This window comes from Lynx canadensis, chromosome D1 (genome assembly GCF_007474595.2).
Source record: "Lynx canadensis isolate LIC74 chromosome D1, mLynCan4.pri.v2, whole genome shotgun sequence".
Lineage (NCBI taxonomy): Eukaryota > Metazoa > Chordata > Mammalia > Carnivora > Felidae > Lynx > Lynx canadensis.
The window spans coordinates 81712672-81718671 of NC_044312.2; positions in this window are offsets into that span (position 1 = coordinate 81712672).

Sequence of the window (6000 nt, forward strand, 5' to 3'; positions counted from 1 at the left end):
ATATCATACTGATCTAGTACAACATTGGCATCATGCTGTTTGAACAGAATAAACTGGAGGTGACTAAAATGCAAAAATCTTTAAGATATAAGTGCTGCAGAGATGACTCGATAGATCCTATGAATATTGAGAGATCTCCCACTTTGATGTTTCAGTGAAACATTTTAGGAAGCCAGAAATCAGGGATATATCAAGATACTTCCTTAAAGTAAAACACAAATTATTATTGCATCCTCTTTCACGAAGAAATCTAATTTCTGGAAGTCTGTTTTTTCTTTTTCTTTTTTCCTGGAGACAACTCATTTCATACCCAGGAATACTGCTCTGGACTCAACACTGCATGCCATGAAAGCATGTCATCTTTGATTGGGGCCCATAGAAAGAAAGGGTTCTGCAGCAGACCTAAGTGGCAGTACAAGTGGACCAGCCACTTGGGTCACATGATCTGACAAAATCTGTGGTATTGGAGATGTTGTTGTGGAAAAATGTGCATTGATGAGTTTATATCGGATCCTAGTGGGAGAATCAGTGGGAAGACTGCTGGGTCTGGACTCTGGTAGAGATACAAAGTTTGGCCTCAGAGACCAAGTGACCATATTTTTGTTAAAAGTGTCCCTACTACCCAAAGCGATATACAGCTATTTCAAGATATCTCCTATCAGTGTATTTCAAGATATACTACAAAGCTATAGCAATCAAAAAAGTGTGGTAATGGCATGAAAACAGACACATAGATCAGTGGAATAGAATAGCGATCCCAGAAATAAACCCATGCATTTATGGTCAGTTAATCTATGACAAAAGAAACAAGAATATATAATGGGGAAAAGACAGTCTTTTCAATAAATGGTGTTGGGAAAACTGAACAGCTACATTAAAAGAATGAATGACAGTGGACCACTTTCTTACACTATACACAAAAATAAGCTCCAAATGGATAAGACTTAAATGTGACGTCTGAAACCATAAAACCCCTAGAAGAAAACATAGGCAGTAAATTCTCTGACATTGCCCATGGCAACAATTTTCTAGATATGTCTCCTAAGGGAAGGGAAACAAAAACAAAAATAAACTATTGGAACTACATCAAAATAAAAAGCTTCTGCACAGCAAAGGAACCCATCAACAGAATTCCCTGTCATGACCTGGCTCCTGTTGGACTGACCAAATCATAAAGCCAGACAGTAGTTCCAGCAGAAATTCATTATATGGTAGAAATTTTATTTTTTAATTAAAAAACTTTTTTTTAGTGTTTATTTTTGAGAGAAAGAGAGAGATGGAGCTCGAGCAGGGGAAGGGCAAAGAGAGAGAGGGAGACATAGAATCCAAATCAGGCTCCAGGCTCTGAGCTGTCAGCACAGAGACCGACGTGGGGCTTGAACCCACGAACCATGAGATCATGACCTGGGCCAAAGTCGGATGCTTAACTGACTGAGCTGTCCAGGAACCCCATGGTAGAAATTTTAAATTCAGTATTGAGCATAAGTAGGGCAAAGCTTGGTTTAAAGATGAGTCAAGGTGGTATATGAATGGAAGACAAAAATGGACAGTGACTACAATATAGCCTCACTCAGGGTGGCCTCCAGAGTAGCACTGTTGCTCAAGTAGACCAATAAACTACTGGGTGTCAAGTTGATTATTGAAGGCCCTTTCCAACTTGGAAAGGCCAGTGATTTGTTCTCAGAGAATGGACATTTAATTCAAGTGTGGGTTTTTCTTTCGTGTCCACGGACTGTACCACTGCAAAGAAGAAAACTGCCTTCTTTCCTTGATTTACATACACATAAATTTGCACTAATTGTAATGTGGAGTAGACTTCACTAAAGCTTTGGGGAAGATAGAGATGGGAGGGCTGTTTACATCAGCAAAATGAAAACAACTTTTGGGGGTGCCTGGGTGGCTCAGTCAGTTGAGCATTGGTCTTCAACTCAGGTCATGATCTCACTGTTCATAAGTTGGAGTCCCCTGTCGGGCTCTGTGCTGACAGCTCAGAGTCTGCTTTGGATTCTGTGTTTCCCTCTCTCTGCTCTTTCCCCACTCATGCTCTCTCTCCTTCAAAAATAAATACAAATTTAAAAAAAAAAGAAAAAGAAAGCATCTTTTGGTTATTCATCTCCTTGTCTCCCCTCCCCTCCTCTCCTCTTTACTCCTCTCTCTTTTTCTCCTCAGGAGTCAAATCCATCAGCCAACTAATCAAATAAAAGTCCTCCTATTTTCTTCTTTAGAGTAATTCAGCTCTTTTTCAGTTCCTACCCACTAATCCAGTTTTGCACACACACCCCCCCATTGACCAATACAAAATGTAAAGAAAACTTTGAATTAATTCTGTTAAGAGCCCAGTCCTTGTCTGGTATGGGAGCAGGGGTGTTTGATCTTCCAGATACAGATATAATAAAGTCCATATTGATGATGCTCTAACAAAACCTTTGAACTCTCTTTATTAGGAAATAGAAACTAGTATAAAATTTAATTATATCCTACCCTGATTCCTTTTTTTAAAATGTGTATTTACTTATTTTGAGAGAGAGATAGAGAAGCAGAGAGAGAAGAAGAGACAGAATCCCAAGTAGGTGCAGAGCCTGAAGCAGGGCTTGATCCCACAAACTGTGAGATCATGACTTGAGCTGAAATCAAGGGTCTCGATGTTTAACCGACGGGTCACCCACAAGCCCCTATTCTCCTCTGATTCCTGATTTAGGTGTACCAGTACCCATATTTCCTAAAAGGTAACATTGTAAAATGCAGGCATAAATATATTTGAGTGAGGTCAAACATTGCTGTAATTGATATATTTCAAATCATCCAGAGAAGACCCATGATTGGCTTTTTGAAGACCTGGTTCAAGTTCTACAAATTAGCTAGTGCCTTAGTTTCACCTTCTACAAATGAAAGCACATGAATAAAAATGTCAGCCCTTCCTGCCTCATGACACTGATAGGACAGCTAAAAGAGAGCATTATTTTGAAAATGAGAAACAGTTTAGAAGTATTTCAGCTTACTAAATATTTTTGGATTTTAATAAGACTTCCATCATCAGACATATTATTATGTACTGTACATAACACACATATGGACATTCTATGTGTATTTAATCTCTATATTCTAAATTATTGAAGGTGAAGCTTGTTTGGAGCCAGTAGTTATAGATCAAAGATTGGCAAACTATGGCCCTCAGGCCAAATGTAACCCTCATTTGATTTGCCTGCTTTATAAATATGGTGTTATTAGAACACAGCCCTGCCCGATAAATGTGTGTGTCTATACCCACCATCACCTTTATTTATCAGACGACTGCCTCTTTTTGCAGTCAGTGTGCCTGTTAACAAAGGCATAGAACAGGTTTGTGTTTTTGCCAGAGCTGAGAAATGAATGAAGGTGTCAGCGAAGAGGTGTAGTGAAACCATCCCCTGGTCATGCTTTAGAAAAAGGAGTTGGTGCCTGCTCGTTTCTTTAGCCAACATGTTATAACTTGAGGAAAGGACTTTAACGGCCCTTAACAGAAGAAAGGGAATTTCCATTTCACAAGTAATTCAGAGTCATGTAATGCATAGAATTTAGACTTCATTAAAAAATCATTTCTGATCAGAAAGAAAAGATAGGACCGACACACTCACACTGGCATTTGGAATTAAAGTGTTAGTATCAGACAAATACATCAAATCTCTGATTTTTCAGCTCTGCCAGATTTCGGGCTTTCCCTGAGAGCAATCGTTATAGATTAAAAAGAATATTACACAAAAAATTTGCAGACCAGTGATCTAGTGGCCCCCTGCTTTCGGCACGTCAACTTCTATGAAATGGCACTATCTATGAAAACGGTTAATTACAGCTCAAAGATTTGCCATGAGGCTCAAATAAGACTGGATCTGTAAATGGATTTTAAAAATTGGATTTGGTCAAGTGTGACAGAGAATTACTAGAACCAGACAGTCATTGTTATAACTTGTGGAATGGCCAGACAGCTTGAGTACAAACTCTGACCTTACTACTCACTAGCTTTGTAACTCTGCAATTACTTAGCCTCATTAGGACATTTTTCCTCATCTGTAAAATACAAATTTTAATAGTATTCCCAAGTATTTATGAAGTTAAATGAGCTAACATATGCAAAGTGCTTACCCAATATCTGAGGCATGCTAAGCACTTAATAAATATTAGCTGTTAGAGTAATTATTATTATATGAGCCCTTCCATCTTAGATAGCTATTATGTTTAAGTAGTAGCTTATGCCATGACTCTCCTGTACAATATCAACTGCCATCCTTCCTACAAGTTTGGCTGGAGGTTGGCAAATTGGTATGTTGTAGCAAATTAAATATTATTGTGCCAAGAAAGTTGTAAAGATCTCCATCACACTTCTATATAGGTATATTTTGTCTACTTATAAATTATTTACATGAATTAATATATTATGCATATTTTAAAGTATATAGACATTTAATAGAATTTAATTATAGAATTTATAGACATTTAATAGAAGATATAATATATAAATTTATAGATTAAGACAAATATTATATTTATATTATAATAATTATTATATTATTTATATTTATATTATGTGCTTTATATATAATAGTATAATATAAATCATATTAGTATATTATACATATTAGGCTAATAAGAAAGAAGAGACATAGATATTAGATACATAATATGTAATATATAGGCATATATATGTGTGTGTATATAACATATATACAATAATTGCTTAATATTTTTTCTTGTGTCCTAATTAATTCACTGGTGAAAAAAACTCCCATTTGCAGACTACTGTACTAGTCATTCAGAAGTAGGCATGGGGTGCCTGGCTGGCTCAGTAGGTAAAACATGTGACTCTTGATCTTGGGGTTGTGACTTCAAATCCCACACTGGGTATAGAAGATTACTTAAAAATAAAATCTTTAAAAAAAAAAGGAGAAGTTGGCTGGGAAAGAAAGCCATGGGTACACCTGACTGTGAGTGTTTGAGAGTTTGACAGTGTGTTTATTAAACAAATATGTACTTCATGAATAATAATAACTAACAAAATTCAATGTTAAGTATCTTCAGGCATAGTGCTAAGCAAATTACATATTTTCTCCTGTAATCCATACAATCACTCTCTGAGGTAGATACTAATTTTATTCTTCAATTCATGGATGAGGAATATAAGAATAAGAAAGTTAAGTAACTTGTCCAAATTTCCTACCTAAGTAAGCAGTAGAATGATGTTTTGCAACCATATATCCCTCCCATAACCAGTGCCTTCTCCCTTGGTAAAATCATAATAATGATAATTACTACCTCCATTATTACTAAATATTATATTCATGGGGCACATATTATATGCCAGGACTTTACTAAATGTTGCTCATAGGTAACAAGATAAAAGATTTGTTCAACGATCTCCTTTGCTAAGTAAGCCACATCAGAGAAGGTGAAAACCTAAGGCTGTATCTCGATAGAAGACAAAGAAGCAAAAGAGAAATAAACTACATTGGAGGATGGTGGATGAAGTTGCAAAAGACTAAAGAAATAAGAGAGGGAAAAGAGAGAAATCAGCTAGATGGTTTGAGGCTAGTATATATTGAAAGGTTATATAATGTTGAAAAAAGTCCCTTAATACGAGGACTTTAAACAAAAGAAATATCTAATGTTTAATTAGAAAGTTTTAAAATCCTTTCCATATATTACCCTCTTTTGTTCTCCCAAATCTTCAGGGACTTTTACTACACACGTAAGTGCTCTGTATTTCCTTTTATTTTTTTTTTAAAGTTTATTTATTTTGAGAGAGAGAGAGAGTGTGAGAGAAAGAGAGAGAGAGAGAATACCAACTAAGATCCACACTATCAGTGCAGAAACTGATGCAGTGCTCAAACTCATGAACCGCGAGATCATGACCCGAGCCAAAATTAAGAATCAGGTGCTTAACTGACTGAGCCACTCAGGCACCCAAGTGCTTTGTTTCTTGATCTCTCTCTCAGTCTTCTATCATCTTTCTCTTTCTCCTTTCTTCTC